Source organism: Equus asinus, chromosome 20 (assembly GCF_041296235.1).
Source record: "Equus asinus isolate D_3611 breed Donkey chromosome 20, EquAss-T2T_v2, whole genome shotgun sequence".
Lineage (NCBI taxonomy): Eukaryota > Metazoa > Chordata > Mammalia > Perissodactyla > Equidae > Equus > Equus asinus.
In genome coordinates this window covers 10,869,799-10,890,537 of record NC_091809.1, presented here as the reverse complement: position 1 = coordinate 10,890,537, position 20,739 = coordinate 10,869,799, and the positions used below count along the sequence as shown (strand labels likewise).

At 44.7% G+C, this 20,739-nt stretch overlaps 1 long non-coding RNA gene across 1 annotated transcript; it reads right to left on the bottom strand.

Annotated features, from left to right (window-relative positions):
- Positions 1 to 4,615: 4,615 nt before the first annotated feature.
- Positions 4,616 to 10,610, bottom strand: LOC139041256 (uncharacterized). The gene is made up of 3 exons (XR_011496073.1): positions 10,580 to 10,610; positions 7,757 to 7,879; positions 4,616 to 5,525 (listed from the first exon to the last, which is right to left on the bottom strand). It is a non-coding gene; the product is annotated as an uncharacterized lncRNA (long non-coding RNA).
- Positions 10,611 to 20,739: the final 10,129 nt, after the last annotated feature.

Below are 20,739 nucleotides of genomic sequence, written 5' to 3'. Positions count from 1 at the left end.
CATTGGGGGCTGGGATTTCAGCATATGAATTTTAGGGAGACACAAACACTCAATCAATAGCATACCCCTACCTCTATTAACAGCAATATCAGAAGAGACATTGGCCATAGACAACCAGGACAACAGACCAGCTGAAAATGGGCCCTTACATCCGATGGTGACAACATATCTACTGCGGGCCTGATGCTGTGTCAATGCATTATCCTGCTGGGCTAGCTCGTTTGATCTTCAGAATAACTCTGTGAGGAAGGTACTTGATCATCCTCCAGTTAGAGAGGAGAACTGGGGCCTTAGGGGATTGCGTGCCTCTCCCACGTTCACAAAGCAAGTTAGTAGCCAAGCCAGGCCTTGCACTAAGGCCCGACTGGCCTGAGCCTGGTTCTTCATTTGTTTATTGAAGTATGATTAACATACAGTATATTAGTTTCAGGCGAACTCATAGTGATTGAACACTTGTATACATTGAGAAATGATCATTACAGTAAGGCTGGTTACCGTCTCTCACCTCTCAAAGTTAGTGCAATATTATTGACTATAGTCCGCAAGCTGTACATTACATCTCCATGACTTATTTAATTTATAACTCCAAGTTTGTAACTCTTAATCCCCTTTACTCATTTCACCTCCCCCTCAGGCTCCCCCCCACCTCCCCCTCCACCCACCCGCCCAGCGACCATCGACCTGCTGTCTGTGTCCATGAGTCTGGCTTTGTTTTGTTTTGCTTGTTTGTCTAGCTCTTAACCGCTGTGCTGAGCCAGCTCCGAAAACTTGAAAGGTTACCATGTAAGGCTGCCGTTAGCTGAGAACACATCGCCCGTGTGCCGGCTGACAAGTCCTCAGTCCTGGAGGCATCGTGAACACTTGGCCACTTTGAGATTTGTCTAGACCCTAAAATCAGACAAATGGAAACACCGCTTCTGCTCATGGAAGACGTCATTAGTCTTCCCAATAGGTAACATTACTGAGAGTTTTTCCCACTTTATTGTAGCTCTTGCCTTTCCCCCTTTTCAATCAGTAGGTCCTTTCCTGTCAACTTCCTGAGGGAAAGAATGGTCAGGGGAAGGAGACAGAGCAAGGCTGTGGGGCGGCATCCATGTCCCTTTGGGGCCTTACCATTTTCCCCTCTTGCCATATAGCATTTCTTTACCTGAGAGCTCTCTACCAGTGAAGGCCTGGAGTGCTGGGGAAATGACAACTTCTCACCCAGAAGCTACGGGAGCTGGTGGGCACATGCCCCCTGCCCGTCCTCAGGTGGGATCACTCAGGTCGTCTCCTGCACTCGCTCCAACACTCCCCAGCAGGAGGAAACCCCACTTGTCCACAGTGGTTCCTGGCTTGTGGACTTCCCCATCTTGCTTTTCCACTTCTCCATGGTGCTTCCTACAATCACCTCCCAATTGAGCTACTTGCACTTAAATCTTGGTCTCAGATTCTGGGCCTAGAGGAAGACAGCCCAAGGCAGGAGCCAGTTCTTCATTTTTGAATCTTAAAGTTTAGGCCCCATGGAAGTCAAGGCATAGAATATTAGGCTCAGAAAAGGCAGGTTTTTTACCCCCAGAACTTAGAAAATATCCTTTTATTTTGAAGAAAGAGAACACCAGGAGCTTGGGGAGGCTGAGAAAGTGACGCCCAGCTCCATCACCACCTCCCCACCCCTTGCTCTGATCCAACTAGAGGGAAAAATAGAAACTCCAGAGATGTGGGCGTTCACGAGAGCAAGGGCTCCCTCCTCTGATTAGGAGCAGGGAGGCCCAGGATGCTAGAAAGGAAACACATGTGCCAGGGAGGTCCAGACCGACACACCAAGCAGCCTCAGAGAGCACGCAGGAACACAGCTCTTCCATGACCCAGGGCCCAGAGCAGAGCGTCTGCTGCCCACCATGGGAGAAGGGCAACCAGGTGGCAGGGACTTGGCACAAGACATCTGATACCCTGAGACTGAGGCTCAGACAGGGCACACATGTCATATACACTGAATAGGACACCCTACACACCTGCCTGTCTGTCTCACACCCTCTTGGCCACACCCCTGGTTTCACTGCGGCTGCAAGTGCAGCTTTGACAAACTTCAGGCTGACACTGTCTTGGACCAAGTGCACATGGTACTTCTGTAACTTTCTTTGCTGGGGCTTCTCCAACACTTCCAGCAGGGGGAGGAGGGGGCAGGAAGGAGCCCAGCTCAGCCATGGGAACATGGAACTCCTAGAAGTTTAAAGGAGTTTACCCCCGCCCTTGAGACAAGCCTCAACCAAGGTGGAAAGCAAGCGATGGAGAAATAGTCAGTGCTCAGATGGACAAGTCTGAGATGCTGTCCTCGTATTCCTCAAAGCGTCCTGGTGAGACTGAGTGCCACTACCCACAGTGTGACCGCTCGGTAACACACCATGCTCTGATCATTCCCTGGGTTACTCACTGTGTTGGCTCCCAAATAAACCACCTGCATACAAGTCCTTATCGCAGGTCCACTCCCAGGGGGACTCGGGCTAGGACATATGCTCAGAGAGGCCGAGAGGACAATGACCACACTGAGGGCCTGACCCTTGACACTATGGAAGCCCCTCAGAGCTAGATTAACCCCTGAACGTGCAAAACCCCAACTGATTAGAATTTCCATCCCTGCCAAGAATGGGGACTCACAAACGAAATTAAGTTTAGTTGTAGAAAGAACAGACAGAGTTGCATTTATTGTACACAGGAAAAAAATGATCTGCAGCCCAGAGACGAAATGAGAGGCCAAGGCGCTCCTGTTCATCTGTCCATGCAGGGCCCGGGGGACAGCCAGCCTGCAGTGCAGCCTGGACTGGCCCTAGCTCTTCATCCACAATTGACCGTGATGAGCTGGACAGCCTGTGTCTGCACATGTTCAGTCAAGAGGGCGTTTGAGGACGTTCTCCAGGTAAATCTGGACGGAAGAGATTTTGGAGAAGCAGGCATGTCACAGGGCATCACTGCTTCCACAGCGTGAAAGCTGACCTGGTTTTTCATTTCTCTTTACTTGTGTCCAGAGCCCACACTGGAGCCAGTGTCCAGAAGTCTCCCCTTCCACAGACAAGGGGTTCCAGGGCCTGGGTTTTCCATCTGGCTCTGTCACTAGTTGAAACAGGATCTGTAGACTAATGGGGGCTCTGATGGTTTCCAGGCTCTATCAGTAATGGGGTGGCCTGGCTGTCCTGCATTTCCATGTGAAAAATGGAGGAGATACAGGAAGAAATGACGAATGACAAGTGACTCCTATTATGCATAGCCAAATCTCTAGGTAATTAAACCAAAAATGGGAGGAAAATGTTCTTAAAGATGTTATTAACAGACCAACATTTTGAGTTTCCCAACTTCTGTTGCATTTTTCCTTAATCCTGGAGACAACGGACAGGTCGTGGCAGACGCTGAGGCTGGCCTCCCAACAGCTGTTTCACATTTCTGTCTTTTCTTACAGGATATTGACTTGTTTAGGTGTTGAGCTACAACTCTGTTTAAGAAAGGGGTAAAGTGACTCTGCAGCTCCAGAGGGCTCATTCTGATTGGTCCCAGCTGATCATCATTATTTCATTCACCTCTGCAGGGATTGGCCAGATGCCCACTCTTAAACAAATAAATGATGCAGAAGCACGTGACCCAGCTCTTATAAATAAGTTGTGAGAGTTCTGCTAGGTTGCTTCTAAGGAAAATGTTCTTTTCTGATACAAAGAAGTACATTTAAAAATCCCTCTTTGCAGCTGAAAAGTATTGTGCCTATGTGTGACGCCTGTAACGGTAGCAGCCATCTTGTGTCCATGAGGGGGAAAACCTATGGAATAAGCCAGTATGCTCTGCATGGCATAACAGAAAGATGAAGGAGCCTGTTTCCTTGAAGTCATTGCAAAGCCACTGAATTAACTCTGTCACTGCCGTGTTTTTGACTTGTTAAGATAAGAAGTCTTGTATTGTTTAAAGTATTTTTAGTTGACGTTTCAGTCTCATCTGTGATCAAATAAATTTGAAAAATGGTGGTTTAAATAGAATTGAACAAGTTACGACTACTGGCGTTTCAGAACCTAAGTGTTAAACACAAATGTTCACCATGAATTTTCAAGGAGGAAATCTTGCACATATGTCTGGGATGGAACTGGATCACTGGGGTTTCCAGGCCAGTGGAAATTACTGTATTGATTTCCCAGAACATTTTAATTTCACAGTAACAATTTAAAAAGGAAAGCCTAGAGGCCAGCCAAGTGGCGCAGCAGTTAAGTGCACACGTTCTGCTTTGGCAGCCTGGGGTTTGCAGGTTCGGATCCCAGGTGCGGACATGGCACCTCTTGACACACCATGCTGTGGTAGGCGTCCCACAAATAAAGTAGAGGAAGATGGGCATGGATGTTAGCTCAGGGCCACTCTTCCTCAGCAAAAAGAGGAGGATTGGTGGTAGATGTTAGCTCAGGGCTAATCTTCCTCAGCAAAAAGAGGAGGATTGGTGGTAGATGTTAGCTCAGGGCTAATCTTCCTCAAAAAAAATAAATAAATAAATAAATAAAAATAAAATAAAAAGTCAAACCTACAGCATAACTTAAACAGAAATTCTAAATTTTCATGGAAATTTTTCTATAGTGGAATAATTATAACAAATTGTAATATTTATTTTAAAACTTTAAAAGTTTAATTCACTTTTTTAATGTGAAAAACAATATTATAATATAAAAACACTGAATCACTAAAAAACGTTAATTTAAAATAATTGTCAAGCCTGTGGCTAAACCATTCATTTGAGTTGCTCTTGCTGCACGTCCTCAGCCAAGAGCCAGGATCATTACGGTTGTTGTCAACAAAACCTTGAATCAAGCCTTGTTGCAGGAGAAGCTGAGAGTGAAGCAGTAGGTGATGTTTAGACCACTGGTTTTGGCTCTGCTATTTCTGTGTGGGCGGCCTTAATGTCTCCGAGCCTAGGCCCCCATTTGTAAAATGAGAGTCTCATTAGTACCCACCCCGTACAGCTGCAGAGGACAGAAACCGAGAGAATGCACAGAAAGATGCAAAGTGCTCAGCATGCCAGGCACAAGACTGATACCAGATGGAGTGGGACCCGGGTCCCGAGTCAGACCCGGCCCTTAGTGTGAGTTCTTGACCTAGAGCAGGAAAGAATTCAAGAGCGGGTCAGGAGACAATAGGCAAGTTTATTGAGAGACAAAAGCCAGGCAGATCAGAGAAAAAGTAAACTAATCTACCTAAGGAAGGCGAGCAGGCCAGACTGATGGGGCGGAAACTGACCAGCCAGCCCTGGGTGAGGTCGGGGGTACTCGTTATAGTGGTTGAAGTGGGGAGTGAGGTTGGCAGCTGGGGATGGTCAGTCTCTGGGCAAGGTAGTCACTTCCTGGAGGTCAGGCACTGGGCTCGTGCTCAGGTCACCGGTTGGCCACCTGGAGTCAGGCATCTGTTTGTGTGGTTCAGGCGCCCACCTCATGCATTCTCATAATAGAGGAGGATGTGGTCCCTCTTGTTGGTTCGGGAAATGGCTCAGAGGAAGCTGAATCCACGTAGAGGAACTGTTTCCCCTCCTGTATCACAGGGAGAATGCAATCATGGTAAATGTCATGGCTTTCAACCATCTCTCAGCCCTCCTCGTGGGGTCTTCCTCTGCACCCCGAGTAAACTTGCTTCCTCCCTTCCTTGAACCCGCAGCACCCTTTGCAAACTGCATACTCAATTACCTCTAATGTGTCTCTGATGGTCTCTAGCTTTTTCCTGTGTTGAAGTTTCATCTCTAATAACATTAGAATCCCCCTGGGGCAAGGCCCACTGCTCCCCCACCCATACCATCCCCCAGCCCCTTACTCCATGCCCGGTGTACGTCTGCTGGAATCAGTTTGCCTCGGCCCCTTCTCAGGTGGACAGGGCACTTGGGAGAGGTGTCACGTGAAGGGATTTGTTCCTCCTGAATGCCAGTTACTGGGTCCATATGGATTCTACTAGAAATTATTTCCAGTGTGCACTTCAGCAGATTACAGAATGAATAGTAGAGTTTTAAAAAAAAGCTTTCCTGCAATTCAACATCACAGATGACAGCCTTTCCTCTTCCTCTCATCACAGCTCATAGTTCTGGCTATGTGGCTGCAGCTGCTGCGAGAAGGTCTCCAAAGGCTTTCCTAAAGAACCATGAGCCCTGAGTTCAAGGGGATTAATAGCTAAATTGTCAAGAAGTGCTGTGTGTTAGGCCCCACGCCGAGGCTGCTAGAGTGGCTGTCCATCTTTTCAGAGTTCTGGACTCAAGAAGGAAGGTAGAAGAATACTTTCACCTTCTGTGGTGGACATCCACTGGTTTTGGTCATCCAGCCTGGTTACAGCTCTTCAGTTTTCTTTTGGGGAGCCACCTCTCCCCATAAGAACGGGATCTCCTCCCCTCATATGTCCAGGGATAAACACGTAGACCCAGCTAAGCCAAGTAGCACCGAGTGTAAGCAGATGCAGGGCCTCAGTGCCAAGAAGCATGCCCGGTCCTGACGCTGAGACGGCAGAGGCTCCCATGCAGAGGGAAGCTGCCCGCGAAGGAAACACAGGTGAGGTAGAGCCAAGAGCAGCCCTGAGCCCCTGGAGTTTCTGCTTATATGTGCAATCAAATTTCCTTCCACACTTTCTCTTAAATGTTTTTATAGTGTTTTTAAGACAAGTTGAAAATGTTCCCTGCAACTTAAAGAGTGTTAGGGAAGAAAATAATTTTCCCTCTACCTTTCATGATTTTTTGGCTGAGATACCCCCAGTGATAAAGGACAGGTTAACAGGAAAAAAACAAACACAAGTTTGCTAACATGTATACACAGGAGAAACCCAGGAAAACTGAGTATCCAAAACAGCTGAAGCCCTCACCTTAAATACCATCCTCAGCTAAAGACAAAAGAGATGTTGGGCTTGAGGAGAGTCAGCCACTTCAAAGAGGAGGAGGGCAATTCACAGGTAGGTGAAAAAGGACAAATGCTTGGTAAACAAGTGTTTGCTCAGCCACACAGAAGCAAGGAGCACAGAGGGGGCCCCACAGGAAGGCTTCGCATGTTCCCCGTCCACCACTGGCTTCATGTTATGATGGTAGCTCTCTTCCTGAAACAGGTTCTCATCTGAATTAGTCTAGGTAGTTAAGGAGAAGGTAACACGGAAAACTTTCTGAGTATTTTGTTTCTTAAAAATAATCAGCCTAAAATAACCCTCATGTTAGACACTTTTGGAGTGGCGAATTTTATTCTCCTTCAAGAGTCTGAGTAACTAAACTTTCAAACAAACCAAATAGAAATTTCAGCTAGTAACAATTCATTACAAAAGCAGCCTTTCTTTTTTAAAGCAATCTCATATGTGTAGTCTCATTTTGTCCTGAAGCAGTAGGTCAGGAATTAGAGTTTTATCTTACAGATGAGGGAGCTGAGGCCCAGAAGGTGCTATGAATTGCGCCAGATCTGTCGGTGTTGGTAAAGGGCCAGCCCCACTGCAAGGCTGCCTGTACCGGGTGACGCTCTCCTTTGTAACTTCTACAAAGCATCACCTTCAAGCTTTGTAAGGTCAGGATGAATTTATTCCTTATCAGTAACCCAACTCAAAGCGCCATTTTTGTAATATGGCAACTGTGTTGAGATAAAGCACAGGTGAAATCTTTCTGCAAGCCAGCTTCTTTCCCAGCATATTGCTCTCGTAAACCGTGTGTGCTCTGCAATGCTTAACTCACTGATTTCCTGGACTCGCTGGGAGAATAAGAGGATTAGTAAGAGATTAGATTATACATCTTAAATCTGTGGGGGAAAAATACCAGTCATTCTGTCAGCTCCCGAAGATTCCGCGTCTGGGGAGGGCGGAGGGGCGAAGATTCCGCGTCTGGGGAGGGCGGAGGGGCGAAGACCTGGCCAAGGCTTTGCTTCACTAACCATCTTGGCTGCAAACATGCAAGAGAAAAGATTTTACAAATCTTGGGTGATGGCTAGATGTGTTTTGAACTGTGCAGTTCAAAACTAATCTTTAGGGAATTATGTTTTCTAGGTTTTCAGGGACTTCTGGGCCTCAGTAACTCTAGAAATGAGGAACAAGTTTCATGGGCAATGTTAACTGTCATCACACACACTGCACTAGTTAGGATAGACTAGGTTTTGCTGTAATAACAGATGACTTTGATAGCTCAGGGCTTAACACAACAAACTTTGGTTTCTTGATTATGCTCCAGGACAGTCTGACTATGCCAGAGTCTCTGCTCGTAGTGGTCCCTCTCAGACCCGAGCGAACCAGGGTCTAATTTTGACATGTGCTTCCATCATCACTGCAGCAAGGGGGAAGGAAGCTGGTGAATTGTGTGTTGGCTCTTACAGCCTCCACCCAGAAATGACACTGGTCACTTCCAGGGGCATCACTAGCTCGTCAATCACATGGCTGTGTCCAGCTTCAAAACAGGCAGGGACATCAGCCCACCAAGTGCTTGGAAAGAGAAAAGGAGAGCACAGACATGGCTTAACATTTTGTGACCCTCACAACAACTCTACAAGTTTGGAGAATCAGAGACAGTTCTTTCCAATTTAGATGGAGAAACTAACAGAGAGGCCATGTGAAATCGGAAGAAGGAGCCCAGGTGTCCTGTCTCTAAACCCAGCTTTCTTTGCACTATATCATGAACCCTTTACCATCAGAAATGGGATTCCCAGAGAGCAGTCACTTGTGGGCGAGTTAGCAAAGTGACATGAAAATAAGTTTAAAATATATCCTGGGAAGTCTGAGTTATTACAGTTGGCAGAATATCAAAGCTACGTGGGGTAGTGGAGCCCTGCTTGAAAACCACTGGGTCATCTCGCAGTGTGTGTGTGAGTCCACTCATCATGCTGTACGCCTTAACCTCACAGTGCCGGCGGTCAATTGCATCTCAATAAACTGGGGGAGAAATCCTTGGATGAGATGATGTCTAAGTGTCTCAGTGAAGCCTTGGAATGTCCTATGGAAAGTCAGAGAGGGAGGAGGGGCCCTCACAGCCAGTCCCCTTGCCAGTCAACTCAGAGGAACTTTGCTTTAGCAGTTTCATATATTAAGTTTCAGCACAAGATTCATTTAAAGAAAATCATCAACTTAATTATATTTTAAAATGAAAACTGCTGATTCCGGTCCACGTGCTTCATTTTGCAGACAGAGAGTGAGGCTCGAGGAAAGGAGAAGACTTCCCCAGGGAGACGGTGGCCGAGCCGGGACTAATCCTCAGACCCGGCCTGGGTGGAGAATCAGAGCCTCGGATCCACACTCAACATGCCACTCACTGGCTGTGTCACCACAGGCAAGACACAACTTCTCTGAACCTGTTTCCTCATTTGTACAATGAGCATAAAAATGTCTGTCCCGTCAAATATAACTGGAAAGTAAACATGGAAAGATGATCAACTTCATAGTAGTAAGACTGAAAATGAGAATATCAATGAAAAATTGTTTTTCACATATTAAATTAGTAATTTAAAAATTCCTATTTCCTATTTCTGGCAAGCATGTAGAGACTTAGTACTTATGAACCAGTATATTTGCTGCTTGCACAACCCTTTGAAAAACAATTTGGTAGTAAAAGTCAATAATGCTATAAATGTTCACGTCCTTTGCCCCAATAATTCTACATCTAGGAATTTAGTCTTAAGGGAAAAAAAATCCTCAATACCAAAAATTATGTGAACTGAAATGTTCCTCTCAGTTTTATTTAGAATAACAAAAAAATTGAAAATGAATGAAATATAGAGTAAAATATGATAAATCCATTAAAAGTCATGACTATAAAGAATATAGAAAAACACAGGCAAATGCTTGGGTGAAGAGATTCAAACTGATTAAGCAATATAATAAGAAAAGGACACCTTTTTAAAGACTAAACAGAAATAATGGAATATTGCTTTATTTTCCCCTCCTTTTCTCTATTTCATAAATTTTGAAGTATGCCAATATATTGCTTTTATAATGAAAAATAAACATACTAAAAATATTCCCAATATCTGTCCTTCTGTAAAGGTTACTGGCAGGAATAAATTATATAATTGGTGTAAAAGTACTTTGTTCTCCTTAAAATATGGTCTGCGGGTAAGAGATCATTATGATCGATGTTAAATTATGTTTGGTTCCAACCCACTCACTTTCAGTTGAACACTGCTGTCTCCTTTTTTCTTATCTGGAATTAAAGTGAAAGCATAAGAGAGCAAAGTCTCACCCATTCCATATTTAATTAAGCTTTTAGGATACATTCTTCTCTTGTAGATTTGATTAACTGCAATTCACCGGAGGCTTATCCTTCTATAGAACAGAATACAGAAGATGATTCTTTATGGCTCCAACATGTGTGATTAAAAGGATTTGAGTAAGTAACCTTTGTACTCACAGAGCCACGAAGAAGCTCCTCCAAGCACTTCCCTAGTCAGGGCCAGCACATAGATCAATGCTGCAAAGTCACTTCCTGAAGCTCAGAACAAGTCAAAATGCTCAGAATGGCTTCCACACCATGGGAGCAAATAGATGGGGACTGGAAGAGCGAGCCCGTTAAAACCCAGCAGGTGCCAGCCCGGGACTGTCCACCTGTCTCCGGAGACTCTCACTCCAGGCACGCGCTTCACTCTCCCCCATTACTCACCAGTCACTCTTCCTTTTGCCTCCCAGCATCTGAACAGCTTTATTTATGTTTCTCATAACAGTTTCACTTTCATATAAATGAGGTCTCTTCAAAAATTATCCAAATATTTAGATTTTATCATAAGAGCAGGTAAATCCAGGAATGAGGAAATACGTTAACCATCGTCCCCTTAACGTTCCCACCCACGTACAGTTCACACTGTTTCAAACATTTCATACCAAACGCAGTCTGTGAAATTGTAGTACTACTTTTTATACATGCATGTAGGATTTTAGAAACAAATAGCATACCGACAAATGACTTAGCTACTGAGTGAGCAAACACGCTCCAAAGTGCACTTCTGGCACTGTGCTGCGTGCTGTGTGGGCTACAAAAGAAGGGTGCATTGGCTTTACCTGCCAAGAGTGTAGTTCAGTAAAAAGAGAAACATTCACATATAGACGAAAGGAGATAATACACCAGGGTTTTGCCCACACAATGTGGCACTGCAGGAAATACCAAAGTGTTAGAAAAGATCAGACTGAGGGAAGAACATTTGAGGCTGAAGGGGTCATGGAAGGCTTTCTGGAAGAGGTGGAAGTGGAGCTGGGCATAGATGGGTGCAGAGGGTTTGGCTGGACAGAGAAGATGAAGAACGGCTGGAACACAAGGACCAGCCTACAGGAACAGGGGTGAGTGGGAGCACGGGGGCTGGGGAAGCTTCCGGGGGAAGTTCAAGAGATTGGACTGAATATGAAACAGAGGCCAAAATACTCCTGAGAATTCTTTTCTTAAGTGAAATCCCTCATCTCAGCTTGCATGTGATGCTAGGAGCAGACTGGCCATCCCAAAGAGTAGTGGGAGGGTAGATGTGGTCCACCTTCCAGGTGAAAGCAACGTGCAAGGGCACCCAAGACAAAGAGAAGCATCGCAGCCACCAGACTGCTGGCAGGTGCAGTGAAAAGCCTGGCCTTCCCCAGAGCTAGCTCTAATTATCTGGAAACAATGAGCAAAGGGAGGGACAACTTTCCGCAGCCTTCATCCTCAGCAGCCTGCCGGACCCCCACCTTCCCGAGAGGAAAGCAAGCTTTCCAGACTCAGTAGCATTAGGGAAGTTTTAGGGAAGTGAGGTCTCTGAACAGAAAGATGCCCTCTATGCTGGAGGCTTTTTCAGATGGAGAGCAAGCAGCATCATACATAAGCTACGGCCAGGGGCCTCCTCTTACACAGAAATTCCCGGGAGTACTTTGGCCTGCATTTCCATTAAGCCCAGTCTCCTTAACTTTTTCATTCAAATCTACACAGCCAGACAAATCCATTGATTTTCCGAGTGATAACCAAGGGATGCTGGAGAAGAAAAATGTCTCCTATAGACATTTTAGAGAGAATTTCTGTAACACGGTTTAAGCAGCAGGGTTAAACCTCAGTTGTCTAGACCTCCAGGAAAGCCCATTTCTTCACCTGACCCTGAGTGGAAAAGTGTGAGCCCTTCGTGCCAAGCGTGGTGTTTGCTGCAAGGAGGAACACGCACAAGCTGCAGAAGCTCAGGGATGAGAGGAGTGTGAGTAATCGTGATAGACAAGAGACAGCTTGACTCCTGTCTTTCTTGTAAGCTACATGGCCAGCAGAAAATAATTTATCATAAATGTCCCCAATGGAAAAATGACTATTTATGGTTAAGAGAAGAAACAAAGGGTGTTGAGGCACCTAGACACTAGAAAGAGCTGGAAGCTGTTCCCAACCCTAGGACTGAAGAGGCAAAGGGGAGACAGTGGTGTCACCTGAGAGCAGGAGTCATGGGGAGAGCTGCCTGGAAGGAGCTGCAGACATGGAGGGACACAGCTGCTGCCAGGTCACAGCAATGAGCCAGGAGGAAGCAGTGCCCTTATATGTCTCCTCTCTCTCTTCTACCCTCTGATTCTTTGCTGGCACCTCCCCTTGGCCAAATTTAACCAGAAGCCAAAGGGAAGGGGAATCCCAGACGATGACGTTGGCAGGGCCAGCCTCCCAGGGCACAGAGCAGGGCAGAGAACGGAGGGGAATCGATCTGGGGATGCTAATGGAGAAGAAGCAGATTATTATTAGGAGAGCCCTTTTCAGATCAGATGCTACTGAGAGTATTATCCTTATCACTAAGGAGGAAGCAAGACAAAACTCCTCCCCTTTCCTCCAGAAACAGAAAGCAGAAGACAAGACACAGGCCCAATGTTCTTGACACAAAGCAAGCACATGCAAACACACACACCATTTCAAGTTGGTTTTCCATAATAGAAACAGGAGAAATACGTAAATGTTAACATTCTAAATATTGAGGATCTTGGTGTTCCTTGTTTACTCTGCCCCCAGAAAAGTGGCTACCAAGATTTATTCCTAGAAGCTAAGAAGAACTTTCTCTGGGGCATCTGACTACCCAAGAGAAGCAGCCTGAAGATCCAGACACAGACCCCAAGTGAAACGGTCCAGCCTTAATTGGAGCCTTTCACTAAAGTCCAAATATGAGGGCATCTGCATCCATATAGGCTTACAGCTTCCAATCACCATTTTAGTCTTCCCGCCATTGAGCATGAGCAGATAGCCAAGGATGACCAGACTTCTAAGGAAACACTCCAGTATTAATGACAGAGGCCAAGAAAAGAAAAAGACAGCTAAGATGAAATAGAGAGTGTGCAAAGAGAAGGAACTTTCAAAAAACTATTATTAACATCATCAGATAAGAGAAGGCAAACACTTAGAGAGCAAAAGAGGTATCTTTGGAAATAGAAAATATGGTAGCAGAAAAAAAGCCCTCAAAAGTCAGGAGGGAGGATAAACTTGAGAAGATATCCCGGGAAATAGAACACAACGAGATGGAAAGCAAACAGAAAAGAAAATGAGAAGACTAGTCCAAGAAGTTCAGATAATGGGAATCCTAGAAAGAGAAAAAAGATAATATTATAGGGAAAAAACATAAAGAAAATCTCACAGATCTAAAGGATGCAAGATTCTAATTTGAAAGGGTCCCACCAAGTGCCAAGCACAAGAGATAAAAATAGACTCACATAGTGCACGTCATTACAACATTTCAGAACAATGGAGTAAAACAGAAGATGCAGAAATTCTCCAGATGAACTGATGACTCAGCAAGGTGGAGGAGCAAGAGCTCCCTGGTTCTGGTTCCCCTCACAAAGATAGTAACTATCCACAGAGCAGAAGGCCTTTGTGAGAATCTCAGAGCCCAGAGATGAGGCAGAAACACCTGCTGGGAGGACAAATTGAGAAAGTTAATTCAAAGGGTAAGCGGAGTAACTTCACTTTGATGGTGTCCCCTCCCCCAGGCCAGCACAGCAGACACTAAGAGGCCCCTGGGCCTGTGGTGTCCCCACTGGAGAAAAGAGAGCCCAAGACAAACATCCAACTCCCCCAGCATTCCAGGGCAATCACTGGGAGGACCACTCTGTCTTGCCTCACAGGGAATACTGGAGGAACTGGCAGGGCTAGATGACCTGGGGTCAGACATATGGAACAAAGAAAGAAAGGAAGGCTCACAGTGACCAGCACATGCAGTACATGACAGCATCGCTACCTGTGACCTTGTCCAACCAGAGAGCCTAACTGGCAGTTCAGCCTACCCATGGAGCCAAAATGGCAGCCCCATCTGGTCAGGGAACACAGTCAGCAGTTCTGTCCAGCTGGGATCTCCAGCCAGTGGTACAGCTCAGCCACAGAATCTAGCCAGCAGCCCTACCCAGCTATGGAGCACAGGCTTCAGCCACACAAACCAGAAGGAACAGCCAGTGAACCTGCCCAAACATGGCGCCCAGCTGGTAAACCCCCAGGGCAGTTGCAGAGCCCAGCCTGAAGCCCTGACCAACAGAATGGTATAGTCTGTGGCCCCACCTACTCTCAGAGTCCAGCCTGTGATCCCACTCAACTGTATAGCACAGCTTGCAGCCTGCCCATCAGCAGAGCCCAGCCTGTGGCCCTGCCTTAACACAAAGTCCAGCCAGCAACACCACCAGGCCATGGCATACAGCCTATGGTTCCACCTGACCAGAGGCAATTGTGGAGCCTAGCCTGTGCCTGCCCCCAGTCAGAGTGTCCAGTCAGCAGCACCACTCACCTGCACCCCGACCTGACCAGAGGTGATTGTGAAACCCAGCCAGTGGACCCACTGAACTGCAGAGCCCAGCCTGTGGCTCTACCTGTCTAGAGAGCATAGCCAGCAGCCCCATCAGATCATGGAGCACAGCCTGCAGTCCCATCCAATTCCAGAGTCCAATCAGCAACACTATCAAGCAAGGGAGCCCAGCCAGTGGCCCCACTTGACTGTGGCATCCAGCCAATGACCCCACCTGACCATTAAGTCCAGTTAGTAGCCACACCTAAATGCAGAACCCAGATAATGCACCCTTCCAAGGAGTGAGCTTAGCCAGTGGTGCTAGCAGAACTCAGAGCACAGGCAGTGGCCCCCATCTACTAAGGGACCCTGGCGGCAAGCCCCATCCATGCATGGATGCTACCAGTTGGGCCATCCAGACCCCCAGAGCTGACTGGTTAAGGATTTCCCTGAAGAAGCAAACCTGTAAAGACTGGAAGAGGTGACCATTTCCACAACTGTACAGACACCAGCACAAGGATACAAGGATCATGAAGAATCTGGGAAACACCAAAGGAAACTATCCAAGCTCCAATAACTGACCCTAAAGAAATCTATGAATTGGCTGACAAAGAATACAAAGTAATCCTCTTAAAGAAGTTCAGTGAACTACAAGAATACACAAATAGACAACTAAATGAAATTAAGCAAACACGAACAAAATGAGAAGTTCGACAAAGAAAGAGTAACCAATAAAAGAAACACAACAGGGGCTGGCGTGATGGTGTAGCGGTTATATTTGTGGCTCCGCTATGGCAGCCTGGGGTTCACCTGCTTCGGATCCCAGGTGCAGACCTAGCACTGCTTATGAAGCCATGCTGTGTCAGGTGTCCCACATATAAAGTGGAGGAGGATGGGCACAGATGTTAGCTCAGGGCCAGTCTTCCTCAGCAAAAAGAAGGAGGATTGGCAGTGGATGTTAGCTCAGGGCTAATCTTCCTCAAAAACAAACAAACAAACAACAACCAGAATTCCTAGAGCTGAAGAATACCATGACTAAACTGAAAAATTAAAAACAGAGCTTCAACAGCAGATACAACAAAGCAAGAAAAAAAGAATCAGTGAACTCAAAGACAAGTCGTTTGAAAGTATCCATTCGGGGAGAAAACAGAAAGAAGAATGAAAAGGAGTGAAGAAACACAACAAGACTTAAGAGATATGATCAAAAGAAACAACATACACATTATAGGAATCTCAGAAAGAGAAGAGACAAAGAAAGGGGAAGAAAGACTGTTTAAAGAACTTACAGAGGTTCTGGTTCAAGATGGTGACATAAGAGGATCCTGAACTCACCTTCTCTGATGGACACACTGAATCTACAACCACATATGGAACAACTTTCTCTGGAAAAAAAAACAAAAAAAAACCTAAGAACTGGCTGAGCAGCTACAATGCATCAAGCAAATAAGAAAAGGTCCACATTGAAGTGAGAAGAGAGGCTGGGATGTGATGTCACCGTAAGCCACCCCCCAGCGCAGCAAACCACAGTCAGAGGGAGCTCAGAACCTGGAGCTTCTCCCTGAGGATGCAGGATTTGAACCTCACATCTGGAACACCCAACTTTTAAGGCCTGCACCTGAGAGATCAGCCCCCAAAACATCTAGCTTTGAAAACCAATGGGGTTCACATCTGGAAGGCCCACAGGGCTTTAGTGATCTGAGAAATGGCTCTTAAGGGCTTGTGTGCTTGGACTCAGCCTCCCCAGGGCCCAGCAAGGAAGCAGCCAATCAAGGGGCACCCAGACTTTGTGTAGAAAAGGCTCATGTGCTTGTCTTGGAGCATCAGCCTGAAGAGCAGGCATCTGATTTGACACACATTTGGGGGCCTGCTGGGTTGTTCTACGGGGATGAAGACTGGTGGGCACCATCTTTGCACTCTCCTTATGCCTTGCTCTAGCTGGTAGGCGCCCTCATTTTTTTAAACTCTAGGCATTTTTTTCTTTCCTGGTGGCCACCATCTCTATGCTGTCCTCCTACCTCATACCCCCTGGTGGACACCATCTTTGTCCTCACCCTCCACCTTGCTCAAGCTGGAAGATGTCATCATTTTTTCTTTTCTCTCTTATTTATTCAAAATTCTTGCTCCATGGATGCCATTTCCACACCCTGCCTCTGCCTCGCTTGAGGCGTTGGATATCAGTTTCATGCTCTCTGCCTTGCTCCAGCTGGCAGCCACCATCTTTTTCTTTTTCCTCTCTCTTTTATTTCTCTTTCACCACTGGCACCATCTCCACACTCTCCCCTTGCCTCCCTCCATCAGGTGGGTGCCATCTTCACACTCTCCTTATTCCATGCTCCAGAGAACTAGTATCTCCAGGAGCGAAGTGTCGTTTTTACCCCAGTTTTATGTTTGGTGCTCTGGTTTTTGTGGTTGTCACTCAGGGGATACCTCTAGATATCCTGGCACTGGTGACCAGCAGGGTACACACTTGCAGTCCCATAGGACTGTATATACTTGCATACTTTAAAAACTATTGCCCTGGGGCCTGGTTTCCAATTAGCCTGAATCCAGGTGCCGACTGAGATCTTCCCCTTTGGGACACTGACGTGTTTTGGCACATGTTCAATTTCTGGAAGCCATAAAAAATAAAATAGGATGTTTGAAAAATCACAAAAGCTTGAGAAACAATCAAGAGCTAGGGCAGGGTTGAGAGATAAGTTTCATGTCCGATGCAAGGCCACTCCTTTAAGACTGGGAGAGGTGGATGTCTTATCTATTACATAGAAACCAACAGAGTCAAGCAAAATGAAGAAACAAAAGAATATCTTCCAAATGAAAGAAAAGATAAAACCTCAGACAAAAACTCTTAATGAAATGAAGATAAGTAATTTACCTGTTGAAATGACCAAAGTAATGATTATAAATATGCTCACCAAACTCAAGAGAAGAATGGATGAACACACTGAGAACTTTAACAAAGAGATAAAAAATATAATAAAGGACCAAATAGAAGTCACAGAGCTGAAGAATACAATAAATGAAGTGAAAAATACACTGGAGGGGTTTAACAGCAGACCAGATGAAACAGAAGGAAGGGTCAGTGAATTCCAAGACAGGGAGTGGAACTGACCCAATCAGAGCAACAAAAAGGAAAAAGAATGAAAAAAAGTGAAGCCAGCTGAAGAACTTATGTGACACCATCAAGCAGACTAACATTCACATTAAAGGGTTCCCAGAAGGAGAAGAGAGAGAGAAAGGAGCAGAAAACTTGCCTGAAGAAATAATGGCTGAAAACTTCTCTAATTTGGGGAAGGAAACAGACATCCACATCCAGGAAGCCCACAGAGTCTCAAATGGGATGAACCCAAAGAGACTCACACCAAGACACATAATTAAATTGTCAATAGTTAAAGACAATGAAAGAATCGTAAAAGTTGCAAAAGAAAAAAAGCCATTACATCAAGGAAAACTCATGAGATAATCAGCAGACTTTTCAGCAAAAAATCTACAGGGTAAAAGGGGATGGCATGATATATTCAAAGTTCTGAAAGAAAAAAACTTTGAACCAATAATACTCTACCCAGCAAGTTACCATTGACAAACAGAAATGGCAAGCAATAGGATATATTGGAGCATTTGAGGAAGCCATTTGGTGTAAACCTAATTCAGCCCGACTTTGTTTTTCCAAAAGGACCTGACATGGCCATTGAGCATGAATTGTACATCTGCTTTAAACATTTCCTAAGGCAAGAACAAAGGCCCTTAAGAGAAGGGTACAACTTCCCCCCACATTGGCATTTCCTTAAGGATAAGCATCTTTCCTTAGGCTAGGAATTGATTGCTGCACTCGCCTTTGACCACCCAGCTCACCTGTGACCACCCAGCTCAAGACAACAGACCTGCCACCCTGCTGTGTCCACCAAGACAGCGACCTACCTGCTGTGTCCATCAATCGCTGTGCCAACAGAGCAGTCTCCCGTCTATTGTAAAAGCGACATTTCAATCCTATGTGAAACGTCCTCTTTGGGGGTATATAATGGCTCTGTACACCCCACTTCTTTGGTGCCCCTTCTTCCTTCGCAAAGAAAGGCCCTGGGCCATAATCCTCACATTTTAGCTCAGAATAAACTCACCTAAATTTTCATTTATAGATTGGCTATGGATTATTTTTGTGGACACCATTCAGAATTGAGGAAAAGATAAAGGATTTTCTGGACAAGCAAAAGCTAAAGACGTTCATCAGCAATAAACTGGCCTTACAAGAAATATTAAAGGAAGTTCCTCAAGCTGAAAAGTAAAAAGTAAAGATAGTAAATGAATCACTTATAAAGCTAGTATGAAGGTTAAATGACAAAAGAGGTATAAATAACTATAACTACAATAATTAAGAGATACACAAGATAAAGAGATGTAAAATGTGATATCAAGAACATAAAATGTGGGAGGGGAGACTAGAAATGTCGAGCTTTAGAATTCATTCACATTTAAGTTGTTATCAACTTAAAATAGACTGCTACAGATACAAGTTGTTATATGCAAGCCTCATGGTAACCACAGAGGAAAAACCTATGGTGGATACACAAAAGACAAAGAGAAAGGAATCTAAGCATACTACTACAGAAAGTCATCAAATCACAAAGGAAGAGAGCAAGAAAAGAAGAAAAGAACAGACATGAACTATAAAAAGACAGAAAACAATTAACAAAATGGCAATAAGTACATACCTATCAATAATTACTTTAAATGTAAATGGATTAAATTCTCCAATCAAAAGACATAAAGTGGCTGAAAAGATAAAAATTAGGACCCATCTGTATGCTATCTACAAGAGTCTCACTTCAGATGTAAGGACACACACAGACTAAAGATGAAGGGATGGGAAAAGATGTGCCAATCAAATGGAAACCAAAAGAAAGCTCAAGTAGCTATACTTAGATCAGTCAAAATAGACCTTACAACAAAGAGTGTAATAAGAGACAAGGAAGGGCATTACATAATAATAAAAGAGTCAACTCAACAAAAAGATATAACATTTGTAAATATTTATGTACCCAACATAGCAGCACCTAAATATATAAAGCAAATATTAATGAACTTAAAGGGAGAAATAGACAATAGTGCAATAGCAGTTGGGGATTTTGATACCACACTTACATCAATGGATAGATCATCCGAACAGAAAATCAATACAGAAACATCAGCCTTAAATGACATGTTAGACCAGATTAACTTAACAGATATATACAGAACATTCCATGCAAAAGCAACAGAATACATCTTCTTCTCAGGTGCACATGAAGTCTTCTCTAAGATAGATATGTTAGGCAAAAATTGTCTTAAGAAATTTAAGAATATTGAAATGATATCAAGCATTTTTTCCACAGACCACAATGATATGAAACTAGAAATCAATTACAAGAAAAAAAACTGGAGAATTCATAAACACATAGAGATTGAACAACATGCTACTGAACAACCAATGGGTCCAAGAGAAAACAAAAGAGAAATCAAAAAACAGCTTGAGACAAATGAAAATGGAAATAGAATGAACCAAAACTTATGGGATGCAGCAAAAGCAGTTCTAAGAGGGAAGTACATAGCAAGAAAGAAGCCCAGAAATGAAGGATGGGGCAGGCAGAATTAGAGGAAGGCAATCCAAAGGTACAAACTTCCAATTATAAGATAAATAAGGTTTTAATGTACAACATGATGACTGTAGCTAACACTGCTGTATGATGTAGAGCAAAGTTGTTAAAAGAGCTAACCCTAGGAGTTCTCATCACAAGGAGAAAACTTTTTACCTTTTTTTTTTATCTCTTTTTGCGTGTGTGTGTGCGAGGAAGATTGACCCTGAGCTAACATCTGTTGCCAATCTTCCTGTTTTTGCTTGAAGGAGATTGCTGCTGAGCTAACATCTGTGCCAATCTTCTTCTATTTTATGTGAGATGCTGCCACAGTGTGCTTGATGAGCAGTGCCCAGGATCCAAACCTGAGAACCCTGGCCCACTGAAGTGGAGTGTGAGAACTGAACCACTACACCACAAGGCCAGCCCCTCTCTTTTCTTTTTATTGCATCCTTTTATTGCATGAGAAGATGGATGCTGGC